This window comes from Panthera pardus, unplaced genomic scaffold, assembly GCF_024362965.1.
Source record: "Panthera pardus isolate Hobbes unplaced genomic scaffold, ASM2436296v1 HiC_scaffold_13, whole genome shotgun sequence".
NCBI classification, from domain to species: domain Eukaryota; kingdom Metazoa; phylum Chordata; class Mammalia; order Carnivora; family Felidae; genus Panthera; species Panthera pardus.
The window spans coordinates 71,347,402-71,370,786 of NW_026526688.1; the positions used below are offsets into that span (position 1 = coordinate 71,347,402).

At 34.7% G+C, this 23,385-nt stretch overlaps 1 non-coding gene across 1 annotated transcript; it reads right to left on the minus strand.

Annotated features, from left to right (window-relative positions):
- Nucleotides 1-275: 275 nt before the first annotated feature.
- LOC128776780 (U6 spliceosomal RNA) lies at nt 276-379 on the minus strand. The gene has a single exon (XR_008421955.1). It is a non-coding gene; the product is annotated as a U6 spliceosomal RNA (small nuclear RNA).
- Between the last annotated feature and the right edge of the window lie 23,006 nt (nt 380-23,385).

Consider the following 23,385-nt stretch of genomic DNA (forward strand, 5'->3'; position numbering starts at 1 on the left):
TTTCTTTTCCTCTCCTCTCCTCTCCTCTCCTCTCCTCTCTCCTCTCCTCTCCTCTCTCCTCTCCTCTCCTCTCCTCTCTTCTCTCTTTTCCTCTCCTCTCTTTTCCTTTCCTTTCCTTTCCTTTCCTCTCCTCTCTTCTCCTCTCCTCTCCTCTCTCCTCTCCTCTCTTCTCTCCTCTCCTCTCTTTTCCTCTCCTCTCCTTTCCTTTCCTTTCCTTTCCTTTCCTTTCCTTTCCTTTCCTCTCCTCTCCTCTCCTTTTCTTTCCTTTTCTTCTTTTACATATGGAACGCTTCACAAATTTGTGTATCATCCTTGCACAAGGGCCATACTAAATTCTGTATCATTCCAATTTTAGTATACATGCTGCTGAAGCAAGCACTATTGACATAATTTTCTACATACAGATTTGTAATCTATTCTATAATTTAAACAAAATTTTAGGATAGTTTTTTCTATGTGTTTAATGTTCAATTTATTTTAAAAGGTGCGTAAAATTTTATCATGTGGAGATACCAGTGTGTGTGTGTGTGTGTGTGTGTGTGTGTGTGTGTGTGAGTGTGTGTGACCTCCACCTCCATCATTTATTCCAGAATTTTTTCTATTTGAAAGATAAGTTTTAAACATTTTTAGATAAAGTCTTTCCATTAAATTGTAAAGAATTACCTTCTTAGGAGGGATGCTTAGAAGGTACTAACATGCGTAAGGTCCATTTGCTTTCTATAAATCTTTCACCAGTTTACACTCTCCCACTAGTGTGTGAGAATGCCTGCCTCACTTCAGTCTTGCCAGTAATGAGTCCTATCGACCAAATATTTGACAATAGCAGGCTAGAAAAGTCATTGGCTAATTTAAAAAAGCCAGTTAGAGTAGGAAGCATAAAACTTTTTTATATAAACTTGAAGTGCATGTATGTACATTAACTTGCCTGTGTTGATTTAGAGTCAAGGGCTTTGATTTATCTCTTTGCTGTCACCTGTCTTGTATAAACTACATCCATTTTACATCGCTGTAATTTTCAGTTTTTTTTTTTTTTTTGAAATGAAGCAAGAAATCAAGGATAGTGACAGAAAACTTCTGACCTTTGAAGGAAAAAAGTTACCTTCATTTTTGTGTGTGTGTTGTTTCATCCAAATTGGTTTTGACCTAAGTTGTATTAGGTAGTTCACCTTTACTCGTTTCAAAGCATGCAGTTGAATGGATTAGCTAGCTTTTAAGGGGAGGGTAAATACAGCTAGGTGGTCTTCATGATCTTTTTATTTAGTGATGAACATGCCCTATATCCCATTACTTTTGGAGTAAAAACTCCAATGTAAAGTACAGTAAGATAAACGCTAAAAATGATATCCAGAAGGCCTCTTGTCTTTGTGTTATTGGGCACACAGCACAGTCTTGACTTGGGCAGATGGCTATCATAAGAGCTTTGAATCTGTACCTACTGCAAGAGGTATTCTCTTTTCATCATAAATACGTTCAAAACTGATAATATATGTGAATACCATTATTTTCTGTAAAAATACTCTCTGGTACAAAGTTCTGTGCATAATAATATATATTAAAAGACACACTGCCCACCTACACTTCATTGTGAAAGTCTGATAAGAGGTCAACAATTCACTCTACTTGGAAGTAATCAACTTACTTATTATTCTCTGACATTTAAAAATATTTAAAGGGTATTGTGAATATTGCTGCAATAAACAGAGTGGCTCATATATCTTTTTGGAGTTAGTGATGTGTCCATTGATATACCAGTAGAGAATGAGGATGTAGTGTGTGTATATGTATATATATCTATACATATCTATATATACACATATACATATGTACATATACATATACATATGTACATACACATATACATATCTATATATACATATACACATATACATGTCTATATATACATATACACACTACACAGTCATAAAAAAGATGAGATCATGCCACTTGTGATAATGTGGATGGATCCAGAGAGTACTAATCTAAGTCAAATAAGTTAGAATCAGAAAGACAAACACCATATGAGTTCATTTATATGTGAAATCTAAAAAACAAAATAAATGCATAAAAAAAAAACAAAAAGCAGAATCATACCTCTAAACACAGAGAACAAACCAATACTCGGCAGAGGGGAGGGGATGGGGTATTAGGCAAAATGGGTGAAAGGCAGAGGGAGATACAGGCTTTCAGTTACGGAATGAATAAATCACGGGAATAAAAGGCACAGCATAAGGAAAATAATAAATAATATTGTGATAGTGTTGTATGGTGCCCAAAGGTAGCCACACTTGTGATGAACAATTTTATTTACTAAAATTATTTAAAGAGATTGCTAATTATTGCCAGGAGAAATGAGAAACTCTATTTTAAAAATACTTTTGCCTATAGCCAGAAAGTTTAGATTTTAAGAGTACTTAAAACTTTCTATATTGTACTGCTTAAGCCTGAACCATTCTATTTCTATTTTTTAATTAAAATTCTATGTTTTAAAATCCTTTCTTTTAAGCTAATGTTTATTTATTTTGAGAGCGAGGTAGAGACCAAATGCAGTAGGGGTGGAGAGAGGGAAACAGAATCCCAAGCAGGTTCCGTGCTGTCAGTGCAGAGCTGGATGCAGGGCTCAAACTCACAAACCACGAGATCATGACCTGAGCCAAAGTCAAGAGCCAGACACTTAACTGATTGAGCCACCCAAGCATCCCTCTAAATTCTTATATTATTGATCAAGGTTAACTTTTATTGATATATGTGGATATAAAAGAAGAAAAACATAACTTTTAGCATTATATGGATTCAAAAATTTAATATTTAAAAAAATTTTCCCCACTTGTGCTTTATTTGTACTGAAACCCAAATGCTGAATGACTAATTGCAATTATTTTCTCAACAAGATCTTTTAAATATTTTCGGTAACTCATTTAACCACAAAAGAATGACAAGAAAGGTAAGTAGTGGAACCATTTATTCTTAAGCACTTATAAGTATAAATTTCATTATTAATTCCAAATACTTTCTTGTAGCATTTTTCAGAAGATCATCCAGATCTTTCAGAACTTGAAGTTCTGATCGATTTTCTTTTGCGTTATATCTATAGTCTTTTTACTAAGGGACGATCTAGAGCATTATTTATTTTTGTGCATTCTGTTATTCCTGTTAAATGTAAATACCCGAGTAAAATGAGGAAAATGACAGTGCTGAGCTGGCAGGATGCCTGACCATTCCCCTGCAAGAAGTTGCTAGGTATGAGGAGGAACACAGTGGCCAAAAACATGGGCCAAGAGAAATCCCTCTCCCTGGAGAAAGGCCACCGAGATCTGAGTGCTGCAACCAGACTTCCGGGACTGCATCCTACTTCATCCATAACGATGACCGTGATGGCGGTGACGATGACAATGACCATGACCGCTGGCACTGAGGAACGGTTATTAAACTGCAAGCCCCCAGCTAAAGGCTGTACAGCATTATGCCATTGAGGTTCTCACAGCAACTTTGTGGATAAGACATGGATGAGGAAATTAATGATCGGAAAGACTAAGTACCTTGCCCAGTGTCTCACACGGAGCCGGCGATAGAACCAGAAATCTTCTCATGGATTTTTGAGACCACACTCTTCTCGTTTTTCACTCTCTGTGTCTTCCAGCACATCATCGTCCTCTGCCAGGTTTCAGAAGCCAAAATGCCTCCAGACTTGGTTCTAAGCCCCCTTTCCTCACTCTGTATCTCCATTAAGGTAGGTTCCATGATTAATTGTGGACTAATAACTTCAAAGTGAAAAAGTCTCCCTTGATTTTATCTTTTTAGCTCCAAGTACATTTATCCCATGGTCATTGTGAAGATAAAATACATAGAAATTCATGACACTTGCGAGTATGTTACCTTATATGACAAAAGAGAATTTACAATTGTTATTAAAGATTTTGAAAAAAGGGAGATTATTCTGGGTTATCTGGTGTGCCCATTATAATTATAAGAATCTTGATATGAAGGAGGCAAGAGTGTCAAAATCAGAGACAGATGATGGGATGATGGAGGCAGAGCTTGGAAAGAAAGCGGCCTGAGCCAAGGAGTACAGGGGGCCTCCAGAACCTGGAAAAGGCAAGAAGGTGAGTTCTTCTCTGAAGTCTCCACAAGGAACACAGCCCTGCCAATACCTTGATTTTAGCTTGGTGAGACCCATTTTGGACTTCTTTGTGTTCTTTTAAGCCACTAAGTTTGTGGTAATTTGTTACGACAGCAATAGAAAGCTTATAGTCTTAGAAATGATAACTTGTACTTACATGCTTCAGTCATATACTACTTAATACGTTAAACTAATGCCAAACAGTAGCTTTCATACAGTAAGGAACAATTCTTACATCTCAGTTTTGTAAATTCTTTATTATGCTTCTTCTCGTGACATTGGCCAACACGTATCCTCTTTTTGTGTGTCTTAAATTTTAATTTTTAAAAGGACATTAACTGGGGCCCTCTGCTGGCTCGGTTGGCTGAGCATCTGACTCGATTTTGGCTCAGGTCATGATCTCCTGGTTTGTGGGATGGAGCGAGCCCTGTGTTGGGACTGTCAGCACAGAGCCTGCTTGGGATTCTCTCTCTCTCTCTCTCCCTCTCTCTCTGCTCCTACCCCACTCATGTGCATGCTCTATCTCTCTCTCAACATAAATAAACACTAAAAACATAATACAAATAAAAGGGTATTAACTTATGAAAACTTAATCATTGTAGTCTTAAAGTATTGTAGAATACTTCTATGAATTAAACTGCTTACATTTCAAAATAATTCAAGGAGAAATGAGATCTTGCAGAGATATTTGTTTGTCAGAACAGATTTTAATTATAACCAGAATGTGAATAGTGAGCAGATTCTCCAGCATATTTAAAAATCACTTGTTCTTGGGGCATCTGGGTGGCTCAGTCGGTTGGGCAGCACGGGTCATGATCCCATGGTCTGTGGGTTCGAGCCCTGTGTCGGGTTCTGTGCTGACAGCTCAGAGCCTGGAGCCTGCTTCAGAGTCAGTGTCTCCCTCTCTCTCTTCTCCTCCCCCCATTGTGTTCTATCAAAAATAAATATACATTAAAAAAATTTTAAGTCAATTATTCTTGTACTTGAAAGTCAATAAGAAAAAGGAGGACTTTAAAATGTGAAGAATTTTGTAAGGAAGATAGTGATAGTGAGAAATTATCAAGAAAAATATTCAGACCCAGAAGAGTCAACACAATATTGAAGGACAAAAACAAAATTGGAGAACTGATGTTATCTGACTTCAAGATTTACTACTACTATAAAGCCACAACAACCCAGACAGTGTGGTACTGGTGAAAAACACAGACAAATAAGTCAGTGGAACACAACAGAGAACTCAGAAATATATTTACATTCATACAATCAACGGATATTTCACAAAGGAGCAAAAAGCAATACAACAGAGCAAAGATATTTTTCTTAACAAATGGTGTGGGAACAACTAGACATCCACGTGTAAAAAAAAATCTAGATGCATAATACACATCCTTCATAAAAATTAATCAAAATGTAGCTATGCTTAAATATAAAATACGAAATTATAAAACTCCCAAAATATAACAGAGGAGAAAAAGACAATACCTGAGGCACAATTCATGAAAGGAATAGTGGATAAGCTAGACTTACTTAAATCAAAACCTCTGCTCTGCTAAGGACAACGTCAAGAAGACAAACCACAGACTGTGAGAAAATATTTGCAAAAGACACATCTGATAAAGAATTATTGTCCAAAATATGCAAAGAACACTTAAAACTCAACCATGAGAAAGCAATTTAAAAATGGGCCAAAGACCTTAACAGACACTTTAACAAATAAAATGTAGTAATGGAGAATAAGTACCTGAAAAGGTGATTTACATCGTATGTCATTAGGGAAATGAAAATTAAAACACAAAAACTCCTACCCACCTATTAGAAGGACCAAAATCCAGAACACCCAGTACCAAATACTGAGGATATGGCACAACAAGAACTCTCATACATTGCTGCTGGGGATGCTCATAATATAGCCACTTTGGATCACCAGTGTGGTGATTTCTTGTAAAACTAAACTTACTATATGATCCTATAATCATGTTTCTTGGTATTTACCCAGAGAAGTTGAAAACTTTTGTCCATACAAATATTTGCACATGGATCTTTATGGCACTTGTATCTGTAATTTCCAAAATTCGAAAGCAACGAAGATGTCCTTCGGTAGGTGACTTGATAAACAAAATGGTACCTGAGAAATGAGCTATCAAGACATAAAAAGACATGGAGACACTTAAGGGCATATTATTAAGTGAAATAAGCCAATCTTAAATGGCTGCATACTGTATATTCCAACTATGTGACGTTTTGGAAAAGGCCACATCGTGGAAACAATAAAAAGATTAGTAGTTGCCCAAGGTGTGTGTCTAGGGGGAGAGATGACTAGTCAGAGCAGAGAGAATTTTTATGGCAGTAAAAATACTCTATGTGACATTGTAATGATGGATATGTATCATTGCACATCTTTCCAAACCCACTGATACAGTGAACTTGAAGGTAAGCTACAGACTTTGGATGATTATGATGTGTCAATGCAGGTTCATTGTTGGTTAAAATGTACCATTCTGGTGAGTGATATTGATGATCGATCAGAGAGGCTATACAGGTATGGGAAATCTCTTTACTTCCTTCTCAATTGTATTTTAAATCTAAAACTGTTCTAAAAAATTAAATAAAGAAAAAATATTCATGGAAGAATTTATTTTTCAAAGTCTTCTGAAATAATTGTCCAGGAAAAAATTTTAATGTTTCCTATTTTCATCCTCTAAAAGCAATTGAGATGTTTGTTTTTTTTTTTTTTTTTGGGGGGGGGGGTAGCTGAGTTGTAGTTCTATCCATACAAGAAATAGCAAGCCATAACGCAGAAGTTTACTTTTAGCCCTATGATTAGATCCAATTTATATGTAATGGAGATTTTACATTAATTAACACCTAGTGCAGAATGAAAGCAATTTTTATAATAAATGTATTTATTTATTGTGATAGAGAGTGCACATGAGCAGGGGAGGGGCAGAGAGACAGGAAGAGAGAGAATCCCAAGCAGGCTCCATGTTTTCAGTATAGAGTCTGATGTTGGGCTCCATCCCACAAACTGAGATCGTGACCTGAGCTGAAATGAGTCAGACACATACCCAACTGAGCCACTCAGGCTCCCCAAATGAGAGCAATATCAACTTGACCTCCACTCTGTGAATAATTTTAAAAGCAGAGTGATTTAAATGTTAAAACCAATTATTGGTGTTACTTAACCCCAAAACATCATATAATAGGTAGTGGCTTAATGATGAAAGTGCACAAAGTAAAGCTGACTAGATACGTGAGTTTTTAAAGTTGCTGGTGTATAAAGCTTCTGGCTTCTGTACACAAATTAATTACAGTTATTTGTCTGATATATTTGATTCATTAGTGGTACTTACAGAATTATGTATTTTTATGATTTAACAGGGAAAAATCATCCCGTTTCAATGGATAAATTCTTACTCACCTTCATTCTCTAAATACACTAAAGTAGTGAAAACATCCAACTACTTTAAATAATGGATTTAAGTTTTTTGCAATTGTATTAGAGGTGAATGAGCTTCTGTTTCTAAAATTGCATATATTGCTTTCTTACATTTCCCCATTTATACTGAACGTGTTTGTGTTAAAACAACTTATTATAGTTGAGCAATAATTGCTTTGAAGACATAATCTGAGATTAGACATTTTCAATTAAATATGAATTTTCAGCAGGAACAAATTATCCAAAATTGATTAAATAGATATGATATTAACTTTTACTTCTCAATTTCAATCCTTCATCAAAAAGCATGTGAAGAATTACTAACATAAAAATACAAAACATATCTGTACACAAGAACTTGAATTTGTATTCATACACACGCATGTAGATTTGTATATGCCAAATTTATGTATAGAGTTACATAAATACGTATGCATGTAAATGTGTTTTATTTTAAATATACAAAGAATTTATAATCAAATAATCACTGGTCAAATAAAAATACTTGATAAGTACATAATTAAACAATACTGATGTATTCGAGTGTGCTCATTGTTCTTGTAATAATTATGACCTGCATGACACTTAGTTTCCCTTATGTCATAACTCCTACATTTATAACATTTTAATTTTTTAATTCTCTCAATAATTACAAGAAATATATTAAAATATAGACTGGATTTAAAAAAAATAATTAGAAGGCAATAAAGAAAAGATCTGAAGAAAAATGTATCAAATACATAAATATCTATCTTCCTTAAAATATCTGCATCATTCACATACATAATAGAAAAACAATCAAATCAGTAGACAAATGAACAGAAGACACAAATGAACAGTTTATAAATACAGAATTTGTTTTGACCGTCCTTAAAGAAAGAGAATCATACGGGCACTTGGGTGGCTGAACCGGTTCAAGTCTCTGACTGATTTCAGCTCAGGTCATGATCTCAAGGTTTGGGAGTTCCGGCTCTGGGTAGAGTTCTGTGCTGACAGCATGGTGTCTGCTTGGGATTCTCTGTTTCCTCTCTTTATGCCTCTCCCCCACTCATTTTCTCTCTCTCTCTCTCTCTCTCTCTCTCAAAAATAAAAAAAATAATAATAAAAACAAAACAAGGAACAGAATCCTAGTAAGATCATTCACCCAAGCCAAGTTTCGCCCATGAATTTCTAGCAGTTGTCAGGTGGCAACATAAAACACTGTTGAAGGTTCATGTTTGTGGTAACAACTTTCCATTTCAGAGCCATCAGAGCCTTACTGTTGTTGTGGTAATGAAAAAGGAAGTAAGCACATAGCAGAGCAGGTAGCTTTTCTGGTAATTTGGCTTTTGCTGTTGTTTTCCAGCTTAGAGACTGTTGGTAAGCAATGCCAGATACCCATACACCATTGCCCATTGCTACTCTACATTTTCAAAGACATTAGCAAATATTAGTGGCTTCCAATGGGAATAATAATTCAATCAAAATAAGCCAGATCCTAAAGCTATTTCTTTATTTGGTGAATTTTCCAGAGCTTCTAAAACTTCTCTTCGAGCAGTTTTAACATTCAACCTTACATAAAGTACTTCAATAGCTTAGCTTACCTTTCCATTGAGCGTATGTCTCACTGTCAGTTTGGGGAACAGTAAAAAAATTAGTTATTTGTTACAAATACCTGTGATGTGCCAGACACTGTGCTAAATGATGTACCTGTATTATTTCATCCAATCTTCCTAGTAGTCCTATAAGGCAGGTACATACACAATTTTTTTTTTTTTTTTTTTTCTTCCAATGAAGAATGTGACGCATAGACTGCTCAAATTTACACAACTGGTAAGTGTAGAGCTGGACGGTCAGATTCCAGATCTGACACACCATTGTAGTCCTCTGGTACCATGAATCCACTCGTACAAATAGAAAAACTATTCAAATAGAGGTTTGGTGAACTTCATCAAGAGTCAGGCCGAGTCAAGCCAGTTCTTAAGACATCCGTATTCCAGTGCTCACATTCTTAATCACTACCCCATCCCCCCTTTTAATTTAAGTATTTTTCCCTGGGAAGAGGAATTAGTGACCAAGCTAGCTTGTAATGCTAAGACACATTTAACATTTCCGAACTAATCACATCAGTTTGTTCTGAATAGAAAAATGAGCGAATATCTGAATTTCTTCCTCTGGGATACCCTAACAGAAAGACTTATTGAAATTTTTTTTTATTAACTTTTTATTAATGTTTATTTATTTTTGACAGAGAGAAAGACAGACAGACAGAGCATGAGCATGAGAAGGGGAGGGGCAGAGAGAGAGGGAGACACAGAATCCGAAGCCAGTCTCTAGGCTCTGAGCTGTCAGCACAGAGCCTGATGCAGGGCTCAAACTGTGAGATCATGACCTGAGCTGAAGTCAATGCTTAACTGACTGAACCACCCAGGCGCCCCTGATATGTCTAAAAACAAAACAAAACAAAACATAGAAACATCCTTAATTTTAAGTTTACTTATTTATATTAACAAAGTTAATCACACCTTCAAATTTAAACCCTGTTGTCACAGGTTCAGAATTATTTCCCATGCATTATTGTGCCAAAAATTACATGGGGAAATTTCTCTCCCATAAAGTTTTTTTGAAGATTTAAAGTTATAGAGTAGCTACATCCTGATAGAGGCATTTGTGAACGTATTACCAGAATCATTTGTTGTTGTTGTTGTTGTTGTTGTTGTTGTTTAACTTCCCCGTGGGAATATGTTAGAGAAGGAGTAGGGTAAAAATATCAATCTAAATAATCTACCTTAGGATGATATACTTGAAAAAAAAAATGGTAGTTACGCAAAAAACGTTCCTTGCCAAGTATCTCAGCATCATTAGCCACTGTTGTAGTTCCATGTTTAGGATATCTGACATATGAGGTTTATGAGGTTATATGAGGTTTGACGTGGGGGAAGCACTCTTTGGATGTATGCCTATTTCCTGGAATTTACCCTACATCAGCTGTGAAAGTGATCCAATGGTTCAGGTTCATTTGATAGATACAACGACTCTGGCTGACATCTGGTCCAATTATTTGTGGTCAAGTATGTAATTTCTTTCTTTCTTTCTTTCTTTCTTTCTTTCTTTCTTTCTTTCTTTCTTTCTCTTTCATTCACTCTTTCTTTCCTTCCTTCCTCCCTCTCTCCCTCTCCTCCCCTCCCTCCTTCCTTTATTCCTTCCTATCTTTTTTTTTCTTATTTTTATTAAAACTTTAGATTGAGAGGGGCGCCTGGGTGGCCCAATCGGTTGAGCGTCCGACTTCAGCTCAGGTCGCGATCTCACCGTTGGTGAGTTCGAGCCCCGCGTCAGGCTCTGGGCTGATGGCTCAGAGCCTGGAGCCTGCTTCCGATTCTGTGTCTCCCTCTCTCTCTGCCCCTCCCCCATTCATGCTCTGTCTCTCTCTGTCTCAAAAATAAATAAACATTAAAAAATTAAAAAAAAAAACTTTAGATTGAGATATAAAGTTGGTAATAATATTTTTTGGAGACATTTTTATAAAAGTATAATTGGAAGGCTGTGATACATTCTAAAGAACTGGACATTTTAATAAATTGTTAAGTTTAATTTTTGCTGTGAATTTCTAGCTTGTAATAAAAAATCCCTTCAATATGTCATTGTGAGTATTATGTTACTTTTCATGTGGGGCAAAAATGTTACTTTGAAATTTAGCAGCATCTTGACCTGTTGACATGATAATAATACTAGGAGTTAAAGTTAAAAATTTGAAATTGTAGCTCTAAAAGGTAGAAAGTTCTAGAGCTAATAGAAAAGTAGTAGAAGTCTATAGCTGTCATTATTCTTATAATTCCTTTACATTTTTGTTAATTTATATCACTATTATTTGGTAAAGAAAGTGTCCTTTTTAAAAAAAATTTCAGCTGTTATTGTATTATTTTTGACAGTGCTAAATACTATCTCCAAAGTTGTTAACATTTATGGTTCCTATAGAAAGATAATCATATTTGAAGTATTTGAAGGCTGTTTTTTTTAAGTGATATAAGTTTCATTCCATGCTTTTGATTCTCCATTTCACGGTCCACCTTCTTGTTAACAGATATCTGCATGTATTTTAAATATTTCATGACCCCACTACTGTTGACTCAATTATTACTGAATGTCTAAACCAGCTCTATTGAAAACTTAATTTGTGTTTGTTTTCTAGTTTCCTATATTGAGGAATTCAATCAGAAACTCTTCAGAACTCATATTTTTATAAACCAAGGGCATACAAGACATATCATTGAACCTATTAAATTTGAATAATGATTTTATTGTAAGATATACGATTTAACTCTTGGGACTATACATGAGATATACATTTATATTAATAAGAAATTGGTTCTCACTTATTTGATTGACATTTTAATTTAATTTTGGTTTATTAAAAGTCTTATCTAGGGGCGCCTGGGTGGCTCAGTTGGTTGAGCGTCCGACTTCAGCTCAGGTCACGATCTCGCGGTCCGTGACTTCGAGCCCTGCATCGGGCTCTGGGCTGATGGCTCAGAGCCTGGAGCCTGCTTCTGATTCTGTGTCTCCCTCTCTCTCTGCCCCTCCCCTGTTCATGCTCTGTCTCTCTCTGTCTCAAAAATAAATAAAAAACGTTAAAAAAATTAAAAAAAAAGTCTTATCTAGAATAGAGTAATTGTTGAGTGCATATACATTTCTATTTTGAAAGGGTTTTTTTTTTTTTTTTTTTGGACCAATTCGGTAGATATTAAAATTAAATCCTGCAACTAGAAGGCACATGCTTAAAAGTAGACTAAGATACTTCTTGACCGTGGAGTGTTTGATTTATAAGAAATGATATTACCAAATGCATTAAACAAAAATGTAAAAAAAAAAAAAAAAAAAAAACAACTTCCTAAAACCCAAGGTATTACTGAAATTCAAAGTCCATTTTATTCTTACATTTAATTTTAGATTTTGATAGATAAAACTAAGATAAATCTTTAATTACTTGAACATCAACATTTTTATAATCTCTTTTCATAGTAATAAAATATGTAGGAAATTATTTTGGAAAGGGTAAGAATTTGCAGCATCTAGGAGTCTTTTAAACTTCACAAAAACTGTATAGCAGGTGGGTTACCTGCATGTGTAATCGTTTCTAATTATTCTTAAGGATTCACTGTAAAGTCAGATTTCATTGCTGAAAGTCTCCATAGCAACAGAGGAATAAAAATGTCTGCTTCAGTGGTTCTTAAATAAAATATTATTTCATTATGCTTTCAGAAATATACGTAGGAAAAATAATTCTCATTTTTTAAAAATGGGTGATTTGTGTGCATGAAGAAAGGGCTTCCTTGTGCCGATACAAACCTTTTCATGCTTACATAATGCACTGGTTTACCTTTTTCTATGACACTTTCCATTTCTCAATCTTCCTCCAAATTTTCCTCTATAACCTGCCTTCTCTCTAAGCTACATTCATTGCTTCCTTCATCTTAGCTCAATTCAATATCACATGATTATCTCCATAGATACTGAGAAAGCTTTAGACAGATTCAATATACATTCATGATGAAAAGTACAAAAAATGGGAATGGAAAGATATTTTTTTAACATGATTATATACCCCCACTATCATTATATATCCCCATTACTACTTTGTAGTAGAAATATTTTTAGCCAGGACAATTAAATGAGAGAAATCAATTATAAACACTAAATTGGATAATTTAAGGAATAAAACAGTCTCTATTGGTGGATAATATGATAAAACACCTAGAAACTCCAGAGAATTGATGTTAAAACTAAGCCAAATGTTAATGAATTGAATGAGTTGACCAGGGTATAAAATTATCACACAAAATCAATAGTCTTCATAGACACAAATAATAAATAGAGAATAGAACGTTAAAGATAATTATGTTCAAGACTGCAACAAAGATTGGGGTGCCTGGATGTCTCAGTCGATTAAGTGTCTGACTTCGGCTCAGGTCAGGATCTCACAATTCACGGGTTCGAGCCCCGTGTCGGCTCTGTGCTGACAGCTCAGAGCCTGGAGACTGCTTCCTATTCTGTGTCTCCCTCTCTCTGCCCCTCCCCTGCTCACACTCTCTCTCTTTCTCTCTCAGAAATAAACATTAAAAAAAAGTTTATAAAAAAAAAAGACTGAAGGAAAGATTAAATATAAAGACATAAATTTAACAAGACATGTGCAAAATCTATATGAGGAAAACAGATTTAAACCTCTTTAAATGTATATGAAGAGATAAGTGAATAGATAAAATAGAAAGTCCAAAATTAAACTGAAATACATAAAGAAATTTAACATATGAAAAACTTGTATTTCAGTTTACTGGAGTAAAGACTGACTCATTAATAAATGGTGATTTGACAAGTAGGTAGCCATATGGAAGAAGTTAAAATTTAATTTATCTCATACCCTATAAGAGATTACTATGAATGGATTAGGTATATAAATGCAAAAAAAAAAAAAAAAAAAAAAAATGAAGCCATGATCTACCACAAGGAAACATTCCTGAATTTCTCTTTAGTTTTAGTATTGGGAAGGCTTTCTAGTGTTACAAAATTCAAAGGCATTAAATGAAAAGATTGTTGTATTTGACAACATAAATTAAAAATGGCTGTATAAAAAAGTCTTAAAAAAAATATAAGCCTTGTGGCAAACAATTACAACATATAAAACAGCCCAAGGGTAAATGTCCTTTTTAAAATGAAGGGACAAAGGACCAAAGTCCTGATAGAAAAATGAGAAAAAAAAATAGAAAAAAATTAAAGATAGTTAAAGAATTCACAAAAAATATTCAAATCATTTATAATGAGAGAAGTAACAATTTTAAAATGCTGAGATCCTATTTATCACCTGATGTGTAAATATTATGTATGTAAATATTAAATTTTGTCAGTAAGGCTGTGGGGAAATAAACTCTCATATATTGTTAATCAGAAGGAAAATTGGTAAAACCCATTTTTCACCAAAGTTGGTAATACCTAACAAAACTACCTATTCACTTACTCTGCAATCCAGAAACTTTTAAAAACATACACTAAAGATACACCTCCAATAATAAGAATATACATATGTACAAGGTTATTCACTGCAGCATTATTTGTAATTGCAAAATTTAGGAAACAAATTAATACTCATATATAGGAAAGAGATTGGAGAAAATATGGTCATCCAAACAAAGGAGAACTATACAACTGCCCAAAAGAATAACAAAGATTTGTATGAATTGATATGGAGTGACTTGTAGGACTTATTTTGTTTTAATGTTTACTCATCTTTGAAAGAGAGAAAAAGACAGAGTGTGAGTGGGCAAGGGGCAGATGAGAGAGGGAGACACAGAATCTGAAGCAGGTTCCAGGCTCCCAGCTGTCAACACAGAGCCTGATGCCGGACTGGAACTCATGAACTGGGAGATCATGATCTGAGTCAAAGCTGGACGCTCCACAGACTGAGCCACCCAGGTGACCCGTAGGACATATTTGTAAGTGAGACAAGCAAATTATACAAGAAACTATTGTGTACTATCTTTCATGTAAGAAATGAGGGGAAATAAGAAAATACACACATACTTGCCTGTTTTTGTGAAATAAATATAGGAATGCTAAACCAAGAACTGAGGAGATTGTTTATCTCTGGAAAGTGGGTGAGAAATGGTTAGAAAGGAGAAAAGAGTGAGAACAGGGATAAGGAGAGAGTAACACTCCCCTGAATATATCTTTTTGTATATTTCTGATTCTTAGATGTACGATAATGCTTCATAGATATACAGTAATGCTTCATAGATATGTCAACTACTCAAAAATTAGCCAGATAAACTGCTATGTGGGGGAAACATATGACATGGAAACAATAGCAAGTGAACCAAATTGAATTACAAATGATAACCTAATCACACTGAAGGAGTACTGAAAAAACAACTAACCTGGCAATTTACAAAACATCAATTGTTTACCTTTAAGGCCAAAGGCAAAAAAAGTGCTCTATACAACTGCTCCAATCTAATTAGTAAATGTGTTTCTCATTGGGTATGTGTTAACAACTTTGAAACTATGCAATATGCATACTAGAACTGAAAAGAAAAAAAAAAAAAGGACATATATATTCATCGCATGCAGGTAGAGCTGAAATGCTCACTTTTGGAGAAAGTAATTACATATAGGGAAAGGGGAAGAGCTAAAATAAACACTACAGTGTTTCACTGGAATCAGTTATCAGTATAAACTTATTGTCTTAACAGTTACAGAAGTAGATAATGTAGAAATACAGATGTCAGGATGTGGCTTGGGTTACCATCTATACGTATATTCCTATCTCCATTGGCTGAGGGCACTGTGAGTAATTACACCCAGCAGCAATGAACACATTTATAATCCAGTTCTTGGAAGTACTTAATAAAAGATGTGAGCTTTAAAAAAAATGTCAAAGCCATCTGGAAGGAGTTAGAAAGGCCAAAGCTGGAATAATTTGAGAAAATAAAAGATAATTATATTGGTTTTTAACCCACATAATAAAATAAATATACAAGAGGTTTTTTTGTTTTTGTTTTTGTTTTTTTTTTGATGTGAACAACTAATTGAATAATTATATAAATGGAGGACGAGGAATATTTTTTCCTTATGGAAGAATTTCAATTAATAAAATGCAGGGGGAGAGAAGAAAATAGAAAATCACCATTAGGCGAACACGATGCTTGTGGCAAACAAGTCCATTGATGGATGCTAAAAGTGTTGGGCAAAATTTGAAGAGAATCGGTATCTTTACGTAGTGCCAAAGATATCGCTCTTCTGAAGGTATTTATATGGAAGGAAAAAAAAAAAAAAAACGGTAACTTTCTGGAAGAGAAACCCTGCAGACACCACTTTAGCCAAATTGACAAAATTAACATCACCAGTATTAAGAAATATCGACATTACGACTCCTATTACATGACGTTCTGAGACGCACGCAGCATCATGTGCATGCTAGTCTTGCCAAAATTATACGTAATGTTCATTTTTGTCATGAGAAAGCATCAGAAAAACCCAAATTGAGGGACATTCTGCAAAATAACTCACCTGTATTCTTCAAAGTGTCAAGATCATAAAACATAAGAGGAAAGACTGTGTAATTGTTACAGACTGAAGGACTTGAAGGGCAAATATCGGCAAAATAAAATGTGAGATCCCGCATATGATTCTAGAACAGAGATACACTAGTGGGGAAACAGGGGAATTTCAAGTAAAGTATACCAGTGTTAGTGGCCTGGTTTTCATAATTGGACTGTGGCAATGCAAGATGTTAACCTGAGGAGGAGCTGCATACTCTTTTTGCAACTTTTCTAGAAGTCTAAAATTAGTTTAATGTAAAAAGGCAAAAAGGAAAAACTTCAAAAACACTCCTCAAGCCACATTATTGAATAAATTGCTGAGATTATTTTTTCCTGATGCTACTTTGTTTACTCTAATGAAATCTGTGAAATTCCTTTCATAGTGTTCTCTTTTTTCTGAAAACACCAGCATTTTTCTAGCTCAATTAGATTGGCTCCTCTCTTCCAGAAACCCCTCAATTCTTCCTCTCAATCCATAAAGAAAACTTTCTCTGCAGTTTATATTGAAGTTCCTGCAACTTATCTGGTAGTTTTGTCTATAATTCCCTTAGTATTATCCACATTATAAAATCCTTCTTAATGATTATTTTTCTAAATTCAAAATTTACTCTCTGTTGCTTTATGTAAGTTTTTATTTGAGTCATTTAAATCACTTCCCTACGTACATGAACTAATAGATATCTATGAAATTTTGGCCATAAAAGCATCTTCTTCTTTAGGATTTCACTAAATTAATGAAATACCAAGTATCTGTGCTATGAAGTCTATTCATCTGACTTTCATTAAGCCCTCTGCCATCACTATTTCCATATATGCTGTGTGTCTTACATCAGTTTTGGACCTTCTCTTCTTATTGTAGATTTCTACAGGTTGTTAGTATAAGAACCAGAGATACATTGGGCTTACTTGAAGCCAACCATTTACTAGATTATGGAAGTTCACGGCTCTGTTTCCTTGGAACTTGCCAAATTCCTGTATATTCATGTGATCCGTGGACTTTCACAAGAAAAAAACTCTCTTGCTAGATCCTCTATCAGTTGTTCTGTAAACTCCTTATCTTGGGTATTTCTTCCCAATAACTACCAGATTTAGTGACAGATTCTTAATTTTGTTCTTGAATACTTTGCATACTTTCATACTTGTTTCATACTGGCATATGGTGACCACAAGTAAGCAATAGTTTGTGTAGACATCCTCTGGAGACATTTTTCTTTTGACCCTAGATCATTAATTTCCAACAGTTCACAATAAGAAAACCTTGATCACATGCATTCCTGGACACCAAAAACAGTGCTAAGATCACAGTGGACAAATAACATATCTGCTTCCAAGGTCAGTGATATCATGTCTAATGCTAGCCTTATTTCCTGTTGTAATAGACATTGGTTATCCCTCAGTAATCTTTCAGTGTAGTGGCTAGATTTTGCTGGGTTATGTTGCAGTAATAACATTAAAATCTCAGTGGCATATGAAAATATAGGTTTAATTCTCATGGTTGTTATATATTGTCATTTTACTTTACTTCTCTCCACTTAGGGACCCAGGCTAGATGAAGAGCCACAATCTAGGGCCGTCTTGGCACAATGAAAAGAGCAATGGCAGAACCACTTGTCACTTCATAAAACTTCTCAGAAATACTACATATCATATTTACTAGTTACTTCTTGGCCAAAAATGGCTACTTGACGAAGCCTGACATCCTGTAAATGGACTCAGTAGAAGAGGGGATAATTTGACACTAATACAACCTATCACAGTTGCCCTCTTAATTAAACATAGTTGCTTTTCTTCCTACACACAGAAAATACACTCAACCACTTTCCAGAGGAGTTCAACCCACAGTCCCAGTTTCAGGATATTGTGATAATCTTAACATTGTCTCTGTGTGGATCCTTTTTGTCTGTAGACCTATTAAAGTTAAAGACAATTATTCTGCTTCCTCTCATACAAAACAACAACAACAACAAAAACAAACAAACAAAAAAAAAAAAAAAACACACAAGGGTTGAACAGATCCAGAAAACTATAATTAACACTCCTTTTTAGGAAGAACAGTGTAGACACAGGGCCCTAGTACACAGCAATTCTGGAGTCCATTTGGAAAATATGAGGGCTCTACCCTAAGCATGGGCAATTTTCTTTGGTTAAACCCCAGTTCTGCTCTTGTGGACTAGCTCCTAAATCCATAGTTTTCTATGACTCCTGACTCCACCTTCTGAAAGATATTACTCCGCTTAAGTGCAAATGAGAAGACATTGGAGAATATGTTATTTTGGAAGAAAGCAGAGATTTTTAACCTGCTTCCTATTTATAGAAGTTTGGGGGCAGGGGCATCCCAAAGACTATTTTAAGTCTTGGAGAAGACAGTCTCTTGGTTCAGCCAAGTGGTTCTTTAGACAGTAACACTTTCTCAAAAACTTGGTCAGATTTTTATCTATGCGATTCCAGTCAGTTCTATTTGTCAATAACCTCACAATTCTTTACAAGATACAACTCAGTTATAGGCTTATTAAGATTTTCAATTTATAGATAGTCCCATATACTGCTTTTCTTACTCTAGGTAATGATGCTTTATTTATTTTTTAGTTATAATCTCCATTTGATATCATGTAACTAAAATACTGAACTACAGAATTTAACACTAATTACACATTTAAAGAGTATAGGAATGGCAAGGAGAGAAAACAAATTGTTAAATAGATACAAACAGATACTTGTCAAAGTAAAAGAGGGCAGTGAATCTTCCTTAGTTCTCATTTCTGCAGCTGGTCACAGGGCCATTGTTGGTATTTACATCATTCCTTTCCTTTCCACCAGCCATTTCCTGCATACTTTAGTCTCAATCAGTGTCTTATCTAGTGAAGTGATTCAAATCTCATTACCTGGTCAGGGGGCCCAATTTTTTTTTTTCCAATTTTTTTTTTGAAATAATGCAAAAATTGCAAGAAAAGTACAAAAAAAACCTCCCATATATCTTTTACCCAGATTCACCAATTATTGACATTTTTTGTCTCATTTACTTTTTCATTGTCTCTCTCTATATTTATATGTATGCATACTACATTTTTACTAACCATTCAAGAGTTAAACTGGAGACTTTATACCCCTTTACCACTAAATATTTTAGCAGATACTTTCTAAGAACAAGGACATTCTCTTACATAACCTTGACACAATTATCAAAATTAATAAATGTATTGGTAATAAAAGACTATGAGCTGATCCAAATTTTCAGTCCTCAAGTTCCTGTGTCATTACTGGCCTTGCTTCTTTGGCTTTCTGTATTTTACCATTAACTTTTATCATAAGATCTGCAAGTATTTTTGTGTGTTTCAGAGAATCTCCTGGGTTGTAGACACATGCCAGTATATTTATGTCTCTCATTGCTTGTTGGCCAAACTATTAACAGAGGTTACCTCTACGTGATGAGATAATGGTGGATATACCTTGCTTTGTGTGTGTATGTGATTTCATATGCCTCATTTTTTCCATTGAACATGTAGTTTCAATAGAATTAGAGAAAAAGTATTTTAGAATAATACCCCACTACAGAATAATTCATGAGTCAAAGGTGAAGAAAATACAACATTGCAAGTATAGGTGTTTTTCAACCCAGCTTATTGTCATTGTTGCTGTCACTTCTTAAACCATATTTTTTTAATACCACTCTGCTCCCTCTGGGTACCAGGTCAGCCACCACCTGTCTCCTTTCTCCTTTTCCCCCTACTCAGTCCTGCCCCCCTTCCACCCCCCACCAAGATTTTTCAGGCTTAGCTACCTACCAAGTAGCACTTTTCTTTTTCCATTCAGAAACACTATTAGCTTGGATTTTACAAACTTACTTTACTATGAAAAGTTTGTTCAAGTGAGAAATATTTAAGGGAAATGAAGTGAACGAATACATGTTTTTCTTTCATACATGAGACTTATAAATGGCAGAGAAAAATACCTAAGCACTAATTGAGAAATTATATCAAAATTGGCTGTAACCTGATTGGGTTAATGAGATTATTCTACGAATATGGATCCACATCCTGGCTTCAATACTCGCTATCTAAATGACCCGGGGCAAGTTGCTTAACTTTTGTGCCTCACTATTATGTTCCATGAAGATGGAATCACAATTATACCTACCATATGGAAGACTGAAGAAATATGTGAGAGACTTGTACATGTAAGAAAAAGAGCTCAAATAAATGACTACACATAATGAGCATTTCTAGATGTTAGCTCTTGTTATGTTTGATGACCAAAGTCGCAAACCTGAGACTTTTTTTTTTAGTAATGTAAATTGACTTGCTCAGGGCTTACTAGTACTCTTAATCACAAAACTGTTTTCTTTGGATAAGATGTCTCAACGTGTTCCAGGAGGAACAATTTGAGAATTACTGTTAAAGGAGTACATGAGGAAATATTTAAGACGTGGGATATAGTGTTCTGAAAAATTGATTTAGAGAGCACTATGGTTAAAGAGCGTGAAAGCCTCCTTTCTTCCTCACTGGTCTCTTTCATAGGATGGGAGAGAGCTCGTCCTGTGAGCTGTATGGGATCAAGGACACTTGAGCAATAAATGACATCAGCTGTGACTTCCTATGTGCTACCATCTCTGGGATTGGACTGAAGCTTTAATTTGGGAGCCTGAAGCACTCTGTAGACATGAACGAGTTAATGTGCAAGTCATTTGTTATTTAGATTGTGCAGGTGAAGGACTAGAGGTATGTAAAGGTTAAGATGGGGCCAAGGTTTAGTTGTGACTCAGTTTATTGGGCTACTTAACTTTATCAGAGAGATTACGAAGTAAATTGCTCCTATCATCTATCCATGGTAACAGGAGACACAGAAGGGTTAGGTTCTAACAATGTTTTGGTTTTCTCTCCTGAGATGAACTTGACCCTTGCCACTCTATCACATAATAACATACTTTTACCATCCTTCAGATGAAAATACACTTAATTTACAGGTCTTTTTAAATTTTCTAGTTGAATTTTGAATTTGAATTCAAATTCAAATTCTAATTTGAATTTTCTAATTCATTCTTCAACTATCCCTATCCTTTGAGCCTCAGTAATCACCCAGCCATTCATCTTTACAACCTTCCCAGCCTCACTTTGCTTTTGTTTGTGGAATTTCAAGGTGACACATTCCAGTCTTCTCAGAAATTTGGATCTGTGGCCAGAGGGCTGCTTCTCCTTTTGTTCAAATAATGTCAGAAACATTTATTTCAAGATCCAGTTAAAATTCTTCTATTTAAAAACCCTTTAGGGAACAGTTACTCTCTGTTTGGAACTTGTTTACTTAATTCCTTTCCTACTAGTCCCCTGGTTTGTTTGAATTTTGCTTCCAACTTGTCTTTCTGGGGGCTGTAGAAGCAAAGGGAACAATATTATTAGTAGTTTCTGCTGTATGAAGCAGTTTTCTCTCCTTTCCTTAATATGTCAATTTTCTGACTCAGGAAATAAAACCAAAATAAAATATTTTTTTCTGTTCTATTAGTTTATTTTTCTTCAAATAGTGTCAAATTCAAGTCCTTATGGCATACTTCATATCTTTACCATCCAGATATGATAGAGTGACAGGGAAGAAGTAAAAATAAAAAGGAAGTATGATTAAAAAATGAAAATTTTTAAAGGAGAAGAAAAGTCAGGTAAGGAGAAGGGGGGGATACCCTCAATACTTCCTTACAAAGTGACCTTAATAACAAATGAATCAAAGTAATGCTAACAATAGCTACACCAAAGCAGAGGAAACAAAACCTAATTAGGATACTTTTCAAAATAATGTTAATAATTGCTTTCAAAAGGCCACAGTAGAGTGGAAAATAAAATCCAGAAATACTTTAATTAGTTAGTAGTATTTCCAATTAATGCATGTATAAAGAATGATGAAAATGAAAATCATATTTTGGTATATATCACAGGATAACTTTTGCGGAAAGAACCACTGATGAATGGCAAAATTTGTTAGCAGAAGTATAATGAGAAATAGGATATCTGCATACTATCAAAGTGTTTCCCCACAAAATGCTTTATAATTCATTATAATGGGAAAATAACTATAATAGACTAATAGTAATTAGTATATTAGTGTACTATAATGAGACACATAAATACAAGGTATCTCTCAATATCATACAGTAAGGAGAGCACAGAATCACTTCTGTGGCATTTTTACATGAGAAGATATCAGACAAACCCATGAGGGGCAATATATAAAGTTTACTGGCCAATATTCTTCTGAAGTGTCAAGGTCGTGAAAGACAAGAAGGCCAGGAACTGTCACAGGTTTGGAGGACTTTAAGGAGAGGTGACAACTAAATAAACTGTATGATTCTGATTGACTCCTAGACCAGAGAAAGGACGTTAATAGGACAAATAATAAATCTGAAGAGGCATATAGATTAGTGAAGATCTTACTAATTTCCTGGGTCTTGACAGCTATAATATGGTTTTATAAAGACCTTAGTATTTGGAGAAACTGGGTAAAGGATATATAGAAATTATTTGCAATAATTTTAACTTTATTGTAAGTTTGATATTCTTTCAAAATAAAGTTTTAGGTTTTTTTAAAGGGCTAATGGAGAGATGGCCTTTATAAGCACATGTGGTCTATAACAAAAATTTGAAAGTTTAAAGATAAAATCAAGATATCCAAATAAAACTTCCAGAAAGAGCCCCTTTTGTATTTATTACTTATAAAGGAATAAAATAGATGTTAAGTCAGCAAAGAATGAATCCTTCTGGTGTGTATTTAACTCAAGAAGATTA